The sequence below is a fragment of the Apium graveolens genome, chromosome 7 (assembly GCF_009905375.1).
Source record: "Apium graveolens cultivar Ventura chromosome 7, ASM990537v1, whole genome shotgun sequence".
NCBI lineage: Eukaryota > Viridiplantae > Streptophyta > Magnoliopsida > Apiales > Apiaceae > Apium > Apium graveolens.
This window is the reverse complement of record NC_133653.1, coordinates 221,167,659-221,181,821: the sequence shown is the minus strand read 5'-3', so window position 1 is coordinate 221,181,821 and position 14,163 is coordinate 221,167,659. Positions and strand designations below refer to the sequence as shown.

General features: G+C 34.8%; 1 non-coding gene across 1 annotated transcript; it reads right to left on the bottom strand.

Annotated features, from left to right (window-relative positions):
- Nucleotides 1–12,060: 12,060 nt before the first annotated feature.
- Nucleotides 12,061–12,167, bottom strand: LOC141675719 (small nucleolar RNA R71). The gene has a single exon (XR_012556358.1). It is a non-coding gene; the product is annotated as a small nucleolar RNA R71 (small nucleolar RNA).
- Between the last annotated feature and the right edge of the window lie 1,996 nt (nt 12,168–14,163).

The window sequence follows — 14,163 nt, the reverse complement described above, 5'->3', positions numbered from 1 at the left end:
AAGATCTTTTAAGGTTACAGTTCTAGAAATAAGAAACCCAAATTCCATAAATAATTTTTTCACTTTCTTTCAAAACTCTGTTCAATAAATTCCAAATCAAAACTAAACCCACTAGTATAACTTCGAAATGAAGTATACTAGGCCCAAATAATATATACAACTATATATAATATAATATAAACAACTTTATACAATAAAACTTACACTAGTCTGCAAACCCTGGACCAACCACCTTCCAAAAGCTTCTTCTTTGCTTCCTCGAATTACGCAGCTAAATAGCGCAAGCTAATCCTCACTGGAGGTTAAATTTAAAAACAGGCAAGTATGAGCGAAAGAAATGCTCAGCAAGATCATTATAATATATATAGGGTCGTTTTGATATAAAACCAACATCTACAATAGCGCAGAACATTTAAAATCATAATTGCTGAATCAGAAAATTTTATTAAAGAATTGGATAATTGTTTATCACCGTATTCAAAACTCTTTTTGATATTTTCGAGCAAAATTCTTCAGCCATACTTTGAATCTTGACGAGAATAAAACTCGTAAAACAGTGTTTATGGAAATATCGTAAACAACAATAACATGAAACAATGATTATGGATTGAATCATAAACTTTATTTAAAATTGAACTCTTGAAATTAATACTTATTTTGTTGTCATATCAAATTAGATATCAATACGAACTTTGATGCTCACAACATTCCATACTGAAGTCAACATCAATCATCTATACTAATACCACCTTTGATATATAACAACAACCTAAATATCCACCTCAGGCAGAAATTTAATCAAAACTGCATTTCACCTTTTATCCAAAACCAAAACACTTGATAAATCATTTATTCTATGATTATCAAAAGCAATATAATAATTTAGATTGGAATCCTCGAACGACGGTATGTTGCCGCCGGTGATCAGCCGCGGAGCAACACCGGTATGCCTAAGCATACCCAACTAAACAAATGGGGCACCCAAGGCACATATTGGCCTAGCAAGTTGTTATATCCTGTATAACATATAGCTCACATTGGACCGCCGCCACGGCCTCTTACGCAATTTGTGATCATCCAATCTTAAAACATTTTATTGAGAGGGGTCATAATACTCGACACCCTTATAAACTTTTATTTCCCCATTTACTTGGGCAGGAATACTCGCAAAACCAACTCATTTTTCTCAAAACCCAAAATATTTATAAATCCAGTAATTTGATAAGTAAAATCACTTAACTATTTTGAACATAGAATAGCAGAAGAATACTTGCATGAACGGAATCAGCGATATGTAAAACATTTATCTATTCTGAATTGAATAGGGAAAGCAATACTTGCATGATAAGATTTAAAATAAATATCACTTGAACAATATGTGATGATAGAAATACTTGCCTTTGGGTTTTAGTAGTTAGTCACACTCGCAAACACACATCTATTCTGACATTCTGTCTCAAAGCATCACGGTCTTCTTTTCAACACTATACCGATATGCTGCTCCTGCGATTGCTAGAAGCCAGACATCCAATGCCATTCCATCTTACTCTTTATCCAACGTCTTGTCCCGATCAACTCGAGAGATCCGCATCTATAATTAAAATATAAAACTTTAATCGTCTAATCGATAATCACTCGACGAACTACGCGTCAAAAGCCTATCGTCTACCCATACGATAGCCCACACTTAATTATAACAGATAATCACAGGACTTTTGACCCACATATGCATATAATTCACATAGCACATAAGCACATAGTCCATGTATCACATAATTCATATCACATATGATTCGGTTCATCAAAACATCCGACTCGGTATGTTTAAAACTGAAATCGGGTCAATAACATGATTTATCGATCAATAATCGACTCAGAATAACTTGTAAGACAAGCGAACTTTCTAAACAAAAGGATTTGGGTCTCGAAAGTATTTTTATTGAAAGCAGAATATTTTTCAGAGTCTGTACGCGTTCGTTTCCTATTAAACGGACGAACGGTTGATTTAATATGAATTTTTGAACATTTTCGGAATAAAAATGATCTCCGAATCATTTAATAATAAAATAATAGGGTTCGAACACCCTAAAATAATTTTATAAAAATTATCGAGCTTGGAAAATAATTTAAAATAATATTTTAAAGCTCGAACTATTTTTCGGGATTTTTAAATCAATAATAAATAATTAAATCTAATTATTAAATCAATTAAAATCAATTAATAATTAATTAAGTTAATTAATCAATTAATATTAAATTAATCAATTAATTAAAATAATTAAGAACTAATTAAAATTAATTAATAAAATAAATTAGATTTATTTTTGAATTAAAAGTGAATTTTGGAATTAAAATTATGAATTTAGGAATTAAAAATGAATTTTTAGAAATGAAAATATGATTTTTGAATTATTTATAAAAAGAAAATCCAGAAACAGATTTCTGGAAATTGTTTCAGGTTTGCAAGATCAAACGGTGGTTACAGCAGGGGAAGGGTTCACCGGAGAACTGGAGAAGGTGACCGGCGTGGTAAGAACGTCGCCGGAATCTGGGAAACTCCAGAAACCGGCCGACGTCCGGCAACACCAAAACGAAGCCAATCCTACACCATTCAGGCTCGTTTTTGCACCTAATTCATTCTACGCATTACCAGAAACTCAAAACCAATCATAACATCATCAAACAACACTCGCAACAGAAAATCCGGCCAAAATCAATCCAAAGTTCAAGTTTCTCCGGCCAAATTCGAATTTCATCCATTTCTTAACCAAATTCATGAAATACATATCAAAATAAAGCTGAGGATACATATAATCATTTACAATTAATTATAACATCATAACATTAATAATCAACCTAAGAAATCGAATTAAAATTTTAAAAATTTCATGAACTCGGCTAGGTATTTCTAGGAATCGTTTGATATCAATAATTATTTAAATCAATTCTAAATCACATCTGGAAGCTATTCGTATCATCAAATTCGTCCAATAACTCCAAAATCAAAAAGCCCCAATTCGGGTCTAGAACCCTAAAATACGAATTTGAAATTTACCAGTCGTTTAAATGATTTGATAGTTGAAATAGGTAGAACAGATCAAGGGCTTCACAACGGTTACAAATACTTGTGATTTGGTGTTCAATAACACCTTCAAAATTGACTTTGATTTTCAGAACTCTTCAAGAACACCAAGAACACATATTCAAGTAATTTTCAGAAAATCAAACCTTAATTACTACATGATATTGAACTCTATTTTGGAAGTATAATATACCAAATTGACCAGAAAAAATGCTCTACAACATGGAATCATCAAATCATATCAACAACCTCAAGAACAAATTTTCATAATTTAATTATTAAATAATTCGAATATAAATAAATAAATAAGAAAATTACCATGATTTCTGGACAAAAACTGATGATTGATTCAGAAAGAAGATTTCGAGAGCTTCGTTTTGATATGCTGAACGCCCGAATCGGAGTTCGATAACGCCTTCGTTCGTGTGTTTGATTCTCGGGAACGTATCGGTTTTCTCGGGTTTTCTCTGTATTTACGGTATTTTAACTGGTTAAAAATGAATAAACGAAATAAGAAATAGGCTATTTATATTTATGGAATATTGGATCGTTCTGGATCGTTTTGGATCGTTTTGGATCATTAAATTAGTTGCTTAGCCGCTAAGTAACTGCAATAACGATCTGATTCAATACCAAAATTGGATAATTATCCAAACTGGGCTTTTTATAAAACACTATATACGAAAATAATGTAAAAATATCCCGTCTCTCGAAAATACGGGTTTTATTGATTACCGAAATAACTATCGTATCGAAAATCTTACACCGGGCCGCGCACGGGTCAAACCGTAATCCGGATCGAAAAAGTCAAAACACGAAAAATGTCCGGAATTACCAGATTAGGTTAGAAAGGAGTTTTCGGAAGAGTTTCGGGTTGTAAAAAGGCAAAAACGGTTGAAGTCGGAAGATTCCCGGCTTTATAAAATAATTTTGGTAATTACTCAAAAATAATTAATAATTCTTAAATCAATATAAAATCATATAACAGTCCAAAAATTACCAGAAAAATACCATAATTATCTATATTTTATTCTGGACATATAAAAATTCAAATACTCAAATAATATCACATCTAATCACCCAAACATCAATTCCACTTATCAGATAATTCACCAAAATTCACATAAAATCACATAAACAATTCCAAATAATTATAAAAATAATATCTGAAAATATGGGATATTACAATCTACCCCCCTTATAAGGATTCCGTCCTCAGAATCAGCAGAAGAGAGCACTAGGGATCTTATCACAAATTTCCGTTTCCAAATAACCTCAATTTTCCAAAATCTCGAATAAATCTTGTATTCCTTGTATAAGAAAACTCTTACAGGAGCTTCACTATGCACCACTGTTCCATTCACACCCTTTGACCAATTCTTCAGTAGAATCACTTTTTACTGATCGCGAGAAAGAAGAAAAGAAAGAAAAATAGATAGAAGAAAAGAAAGATAGAGAGAAAGAAAAAGAGAGGAGTAAAGAAACAGATTAACTTCGTTATACGTCACTGATATTCTAATCGCATTGCAATCCCACTGTTGATGTTGGTAATCTCGTTCAACATCTTACTTTCCAATGACCTAAATAACTCATCTCAATTTGATTGGCATACCTTCGAGTATTTGAAATAATATAATCATGGAATTTCAAAGGGAAAAGAATTTTATACAGGAACATAATCTGAATTTGTGAAAAAGTGTTGTTAAAATGAAAGAATAACTGAGAGATCAATATGATCAAATGAACTTGGTATTGCGTGTCCAAATTAAGACACTACTAAAGGTTGTTAACCTTCTTGTAGTCACAACACACACAGGTGATGACGTCCCATCCAACTCCTATCACAGAGACAGGTATACCTTGTGTCCCCTAAAGTTAGGGTTGTTCATCTCAGTCAGAATAAAAGAGCATTAGAGGAATTCAAAATCAAATGAATAAAACTGAAAAGATTTCAAAGCTGATATTTCTGAAGGAAATGAAATCCAGAGAATAAAATTCTGGCACAAAATGAGCAAGTGGTGTCACATCACCAAGAAACTATCCACCAAATAAGAAAAGTGGAAGTTAAATTATCATAACTTAGCAGAGCTATCAAAACCTAAAAAATAGGCTTCATGACAACCTCTGGCACATTTAAAACACAGTTATGATTGAAAATGAGTGTTAGGGAATATATCCTCCAACAGATATCCCTTTCTGAGAGAAGTCAAAAGAAATTATAAAAAGAGAAGGTATTGCCAAGCTCTTAATATTTATCTTCTATTTGAACTCTTCTGTTGACTCGTCATCCGATTCTAGACACTTCTTCATGTTCTAAGGATATCGATAATCTCCATCGTCGTCGAATCGTAGTCTCAGAAAATTCCACAATAGAAGTTTGCAGCCTCCCGGAGTTCTATCCAGCTCAATATAATCATCTCAAACGAATCTGCCTTATCTTAACTTAATCGTTGGTACTATATCCGATAGTCCAACACGAACTCGATATGAGCTCAAACGTTCACACATAGCTATACACACTCCTACACACTCTCGTTTCTAGTTTACTATAACCTCAGCTCTGATACCAACCTGTAACGCCCCCAAATCCGGGGTCAGAGGATTTGGTCGTCACTATGAAATCTCAATCCAAATTAACCTGTTAAATCAATAAATGAATGTCAGCGGAAGATATTTATCATAAATGACCCCAAACTAAACCAAGATCTTTTAAGGTTACAGTTCTAGAAACAAGAAATCCAAATTCCATAAATAATTTTTTCACTTTCTTTCAAAACTCTGTTCAATAAATTCCAAATCAAAACTAAACCCACTAGTATAACTTCGAAATGAAGTATACTAGGCCCAAATAATATATACAACTCACTATTATATAATATAATATAAACAACTTTATACAATAAAACTTACACTAGTCTGCAAACCCTGGACCAACCACCTTCCAAAAGCTTCTTCTTTGCTTCCTCGAATTACGCAGCTAAATAGCGCAAGCTAATCCTCACTAGAGGTTAAATTTAAAAACAGGCAAGTATGAGCGAAAGAAATGCTCAGCAAGATCATTATAATATATATAGGGTCATTTTGATATAAAACCGACATCTACAATAGCGCAGAACATTTAAAATCATAATTGCTGAATCAGAAAATTTTATTAAAGAATTGGATAATTGTTTATCACCGTATTCAAAACTCTTTTTGATATTTTCGAGCAAAATTCTTCAGCCATACTTTGAATCTTGACGAGAATAAAACTCGTAAAACAGTGTTTATGGAAATATCGTAAACAACAATAACATGAAACAATGATTATGGATTGAATCATAAACTTTATTTAAAATTGAACTCTTGAAATTAATACTTATTTTGTTGTCATATCAAATTAGATATCAATACGAACTTTGATGCTCACAACATTCCATACTAAAGTCAACATCAATCATCTATACTAATACCACCTTTGATATATAACAACAACCTAAATATCCACCTCAGGCAGAAATTTAATCAAAACTGCATTTCACCTTTTATCCAAAACCAAAACACTTGATAAATCATTTATTCTATGATTATCAAAAGCAATATAATAATTTAGATTGGAATCCTCGAACGACGGTATGTTGCCGCCGGTGATCAGCCGCGGAGCAACACCGGTATGCCTAAGCATATCCAACTAAACAAATGGGGCACCCAAGGCACATATTGGCCTAGCAAGTTGTTATATCCTGTATAACACATAGCTCACACTGGACCGCCGCCACGGCCTCTTACGCAATTTGTGATCATCCAATCTTAAAACATTTTATTGAGAGGGGTCATAATACTCGACACCCTTATAAACTTTTATTTCCCCATTTACTTGGGCAGGAATACTCGCAAAACCAACTCATTTTTCTCAAAACCCAAAATATTTATAAATCCAGTAATTTGATAAGTAAAATCACTTAACTATTTTGAACATAGAATAGCAGAAGAATACTTGCATGAACGGAATCAGCGATATGTAAAACATTTATCTATTCTGAATTGAATAGGGAAAGCAATACTTGCATGATAAGATTTAAAATAAATATCACTTGAACAATATGTGATGATAGAAATACTTGCCTTTGGGTTTTAGTAGTTAGTCACACTCGCAAACACGCATCTATTCTGACATTCTGTCTCAAAGCATCACCGTCTTCTTTTCAACACTATACCGATATGCTGCTCCTGCGATTGCTAGAAGCCAGACATCCAATGCCATTCCATCTTACTCTTTATCCAACGTCTTGTCCCGATCAACTCGAGAGATCCGCCTCTATAATTAAAATATAAAACTTTAATCGTCTAATCGATAATCACTCGACGAACTACGCGTCAAAAGCCTATCGTCTACCCATACGATAGCCCACACTTAATTATAACAGATAATCACAGGACTTTTGACCCACATATGCATATAATTCACATAGCACATAAGCACATAGTCCATGTATCACATAATTCATATCACATATGACTCGGTTCATCAAAACATCCGACTCGGTATGTTTAAAACTGAAATCGGGTCAATAACATGATTTATCGATCAATAATCGACTCAGAATAACTTGTAAGACAAGCGACCTTTCGAAACAAAAGGATTTGGGTCTCGAAAGTATTTTTATTGAAAGCAGAATATTTTTCAGAGTCTGTACGCGTTCGTTTCCTATTAAACGGACGAACGGTTGATTTAATATGAATTTTTGAACATTTTCGGAATAAAAAACGATCTCCGAATCATTTAATAATAAAATAATAGGGTTCGAACACCCTAAAATAATTTTATAAAAATTATCGAGCTTGGAAAATAATTTAAAATAATATTTTAAAGCTCGAACTATTTTTCGGGATTTTTAAATCAATAATAAATAATTAAATCTAATTATTAAATCAATTAAAATCAATTAATAATTAATTAAGTTAATTAATCAATTAATATTAAATTAATCAATTAATTAAAATAATTAAGAACTAATTAAAATTAATTAATAAAATAAATTAGATTTATTTTTGAATTAAAAGTGAATTTTGGAATTAAAATTATGAATTTAGGAATTAAAAATGAATTTTTAGAAATGAAAATATGATTTTTGAATTATTTATAAAAAGAAAATCCAGAAACAGATTTCAGGAAATTTTTTCAGGTTTGCAAGATCAAACGGTGGTTACAGCAGGGGAAAGGTTCACCGGAGAACTGGAGAAGGTGACCGGCGTGGTAAGAACGTCGCCGGAATCTGGGAAACTCCAGAAACCGGCCGACGTCCGGCAACACCAAAACGAAGCCAATCCTACACCATTCAAGCTCGTTTTTGCACCTAATTCATTCTACGCATTACCAGAAACTCAAAACCAATCATAACATCATCAAACAACACTCGCAACAGAAAATCCGGCCAAAATCAATCCAAAGTTCAAGTTTCTCCGGCCAAATTCGAATTTCATCCATTTCTTAACCAAAATTCATGAAATACATATCAAAATAAAGCTGAGGATACATATAATCATTTACAATTAATTATAACATCATAACATTAATAATCAACCTAAGAAATCGAATTAAAATTTTAAAAATTTCATGAACTCGGCTAGGTATTTCTAGGAATCGTTTGATATCAATAATTATTTAAATCAATTCTAAATCACATCTGGAAGCTATTCTTATCATCAAATTCGTCCAATAACTCCAAAATCAAAAAGCCCCAATTCGGGTCTAGAACCCTAAAATACGAATTTGAAATTTACCAGTCGTTTAAACGATTTGATAGTTGAAATAGGTAGAACAGATCAAGGGCTTCACAACGGTTACAAATACTTGTGATTTGGTGTTCAATAACACCTTCAAAATTGACTTTGATTTTCAGAACTCTTCAAGAACACCAAGAACACATATTCAAGTAATTTTCAGAAAATCAAATCTTAATTACTACATGATATTGAACTCTATTTTGGAAGTATAATATACCAAATTGACCAGAAAAAATGCTCTACAACATGGAATCATCAAATCATATCAACAACCTCAAGAACAAATTTTCATAATTTAATTATTAAATAATTCGAATATAAATAAATAAATAAGAAAATTACCATGATTTCTGGACAAAAACTGATGATTGTTTCAGAAAGAAGATTTCGAGAGCTTCGTTTTGATATGCTGAACGCCCGAATCGGAGTTCGATAACGCCTTCGTTCGTGTGTTTGATTCTCGGGAACGTATCGGTTTTCTCGGGTTTTCTCTGTATTTACGGTATTTTAACTGGTTAAAAATGAATAAACGAAATAAGAAATAGGCTATTTATATTTATGGAATATTGGATCGTTCTGGATCATTTTGGATCATTAAATTAGTTGCTTAGCCGCTAAGTAACTGCAATAACGATCCGATTCAATACCAAAATTGGATAATTATCCAAACCGGGCTTTTTATAAAACACTATATACGAAAATAATGTAAAAATATCCCGTCTCTCAAAAATACGGGTTTTATTGATTACCGAAATAACTATCGTATCAAAAATCTTGCGCCGGGCCGCGCACGGGTCAAACCGTAATCCGGATCGAAAAAGTCAAAACACGAAAAATGTCCGGAATTACCAGGTTAGGTTAGAAAGGAGTTTTCGGAAGAGTTTCGGGTTGTAAAAAGGCAAAAACGGTTGAAGTCGGAAGATTCCCGGCTTTATAAAATAATTTTGGTAATTACTCAAAAATAATTAATAATTCATAAATCAATATAAAATCATATAACAGTCCAAAAATTACCAGAAAAATATCATAATTATCTATATTTTATTCTGGACATATAAAAATTCAAATACTCAAATAATATCACATCTAATCACCCAAACATCAATTCCACTTATCAGATAATTGATAAGTGGCATTTTATACCACTTAGAACGTCTTAAAATGGCTTAAATTGGTGTCTTGAAATCAAGTATTTTGTGTATTTGATGCGTTTTTCTAGTGTTTATGCATTTCAGGGTATTAGTTGCATTTGGGGGAGGAATCATCAAGAATAAGCCTTGGCATGTGTTCACCATTGCGAGAGGAAAGGAACGGGCAGATTACGGCGAAGAAACGGAGCAAACTTGGATTTTTTCCAGTAGAGGCATGCGCGCCCGCGCAGCTATGCTGAGCGGCCGCGCAGGGTCGGGGAAAAAGATAAATTATTTTAGACTTCTACTTCTGTTTGGCTTCCAACTTCTATGTAATCTGAGTTTTATGGGACTATTATATAGGTAGATTTGAGACGTTTTCACAGAGAGTATTAAGGGGATTATGTTTTAGATTGTGTTTTATGCAAGAAGCGAAGGAGATAAGGAAGAAGACCGATTTAGCACACCGCAACGAAGAGGAAGCATATTTTCTTGTGATTCTTGTTTCGTTGTAATGTTGGATGCTAGTTTTCTTGCTTTGACTTATTTACTCTTGTGACGTACTCTGTTTTAATATAATTAGTTTAGTTATTATTTTCTTGTATTTGTTAATCATGATTTCATATGAACCCATGATGGCGATAAGTTCTATTATGGGCTAATCGTGATCATGGGGTTGCAACGGAATTATTATGGAATTCTTTAGTTAATTGTTTAATACTTTAGTGTGTGATGATTGCTTGATATCTAGTATTGGTTGTGCGTATTCGTCTTATGTGCGTCGCGAACATATAAGATAGGGTGTTAATCTCTTGTGAAGCGACGGTGGATCTTGAGATTTAGAACTTGCCATGCTAGCATAGGTTCATGTACGTTGTGCATGATTAGTGGGTAACTCTAACAGTTTTATTTGCCCTATGTAATCAAAAAGGAATAACTTGTGCTTAAATCGTTGTGTTGTCAATTTCTGTAGACATATAGGAACTCAACATAATTGATGACTATTCAACTTCTATCTTAATTGTGGATGCTTGGTAGAATGGTATTAGTACAATGAAAGTTGGCTTTTATCAGTTTCGTGTTATTCGATTAATATCATCACCGTCACATGCTAAAGGTAATAACAATGGCTATAGAAGGAAGTAATAATGAAGTTGTGATCTCATGAGTGTTTTATTATTGATAAATTGAAGTGTTAGTTAAGTGGTTAATTAAATAGTTAATTATAGTTAATATTTAATCAACAATTTTAAGTGTTATTATCTTAACATTGAGAAGTAATCATACATTGGTGAGTGAGTTTAATTAGACAATAATTTAGTCTGAGTCTCTGAGGGAACGAACTAGAAAGTATTCTATATTACTTGCGAACGCGTATACTTGCGTGAATATTAGTGCGTGTTTTCGCCCTAACAAGTTTTTGGCGCCGCTGCCGAGGACTCGGCGTATTTGTTTAGTTTATGTACTTACCATCATTGGTCATTAGGACTCAGTGATTAGGACGTAGTAGTTACTTATATTTTTTTGGTTGTGTTTCAGGTACTTTAGCAAGCGTTTATGCAAACTCGTTCTCGTGCTCCCAAGAGGACTTTAGATACAGCTGAGGAGACAGACGAAGTTCTTGATATTCCGGAGAAGTTAGATTTTGAGGATTCAGATTCAGGAACTGAGCAGAAAGAACCAGTAAACATGGGAGATCGTATTGTTCAAGCTGATCCAGCTCTTATGGATTTTTCTCGGCCTAAAATTGATGACATTCAGTCAAGCATCCTTCATCCGGTTATTCAAGCTAACACCTTTGAAATCAAGCCGGGCACTATTCAGATGGTGCAGAATTCTGTTTCTTTTGGAGGAGGGGCAACTGAAGACCCCAACATGCACATAAGGAATTTTGTCGAGATCTGCAGCACTTTTAAGTATAATGGCATGACTGATGAGGCTATCAAGTTGAGGCTTTTCCCATTCTCACTAAGGGACAAGGCTAAAGACTGGTTACATTCTGAACCAGCTGGGTCCATCACTATGTGGCAAGATCTTGCGCAAAAGTTTCTGGTGAAGTTTTATCCGATGGCAAAGACTGCCGCTATGAGGAGTGCTCTTACTCAGTTTGCGCAACAACCTACAGAATCTATGTGCGAGGCTTGGGAACGCTACAAGGAAATGTTGAGAAAATGTCCACATCATGGAATGCCGGATTGGATGGTGATCACTGGTTTCTATAATGGTTTGGGGGCTCAATCTCGGCCCATGCTCGATGCAGCAGCTGGAGGCGCCTTATGGGCTAAAAGCTATACCGAGGCATATAATCTTATCGAGATGATGGCTGCAAATAAGCATCAAAACCCAACTCAGAGGATGACGTCAGGCAAGGTAGCAGGTATTCTGGAAGTTGATGCAGCCACCGCTATTGCAGCCCAGCTCCAAGCGCTATCAATGAAGGTTGATTCTTTGGCTACGTATGGAGTTAATCAAATAGCTATGGTTTGTGAGCTTTGTGCAGGTTCTCATGCTACAGATCAGTGTTCTCTTGTAAACGAATCTGTTCAGTATGTGAATAATTATCAGCGACAACAGCAGCCTGTGCCAGCGACCTATCATCCTAACAACAGAAATCATCCAAATTTCAGCTGGGGGAATAATCAGAATGCTATTCAGCCACCATATCAGCAAGGAGTGAGTAAACAGTTTAACCCACCTGGATTCCAGCAACCACAGCAGTATGCTACAAGACAATCATATCCTCAACAGGGAAGTGCAGCTGCACCTACTAGTGCTGATTTTGAGGAACTTAAGCTGTTGTGCAAGAGTCAGGCGGTTTCTATCAAGACCTTGGAAAATCAAATTGGCCAATTAGCCAATGCAGTGCTCAATCATCAACCTGGCACTCTTCCCAGTGACACGGAAGTACCAGGCAGGAAGGAAGCTAAAGAGCAAGTCAAGGCTATTACCTTAAGGTTTGGAAAAGTAGCTGATGCTGAAAAGGCAAAAGAAGTAGAAGCTGAAATTAGAGGTGAAGAATCTAAGCAAAAGGAGAAAGCGGCGGAACCAAGGAAGACTACTGTTGAACACACTCTGCCTGAGGCTAATACAGGGGAGAAACAGCTCTATCCTCCACCACCTTTTCCTAAGAGATTGCAGCAACAAAAGCTGGATAGACAGTTCGGGAAGTTTCTGGAGGTGTTCAAGAAACTTCACATCAATATACCTTTCGCTGAGGCTCTGGAACAAATGCCTAGTTATGCGAAGTTTATGAAGACTATTCTTTCAAGGAAGGTGAAACTGGATGACCTTGAAACCGTTGCTCTCACGGAAGAATGCAGCGCTGTTCTGCAACAAAAGTTACCACCAAAACTGAAAGATCCAGGGAGCTTCACCATTCTTTGCACAATTGTCAATCTGACGTTTGACAAGTGCCTTTGTGATTTGGGAGCAAGCATTAATCTGATACCGTTGTCGATCTTTAAAAAACTGGATCTGCCTGATCCAAAACCCACGTACATGTCACTACAATTGGTTGACCGTTCCATTACTTACCCAAGGGGCATAGTTGAGGATGTGCTCGTCAAAGTGGATAAGCTCTTCTTTCCAGCAGATTTTGTTATTTTGGATTTTGAGGAAGATAAGAAGATTCCCATAATCTTGGGGAGGCCTTTCTTGGCTACTGGCCGTACCTTGATAGATGTGCAAAAAGGGGAACTTACTATGCGGGTCCAAGATCAGGATGTGACCTTCAACGTATTCAAGGCAATGAAATTCCCTACAGAAGATGAGGAGTGCTTAAAAGTGGATGTGATTGATTCTGCGGTTACTTCGGAACTCGATCACATGCTAATGTCTGATGCATTGGAAAAGGCCTTAGTGGGGGATTTTGACAGCGATGATGAAGATAGCAATGAGCAATTACAATATCTGAACGCTTCTCCCTGGAAGCGAAAGCTGGACATACCATTTGAATCTCTTGGTACTTCTGACCTCAAGAACGCTGAAGGGAAGCTCAAACCATCAATAGAGGAAACACCTACCTTGGAGCTCAAGCCATTACCTGAACACTTGAGGTATGTTTTTTTAGGTGATTCATCTACGTTACCTGTTATTATTTCATCTGACCTTTCAGGTAGTGAGGAAGACAAGCTCTTAAGGATTTTGAGAGAATTCAAATCGGCTATTGGATGGACCATAGCAGAC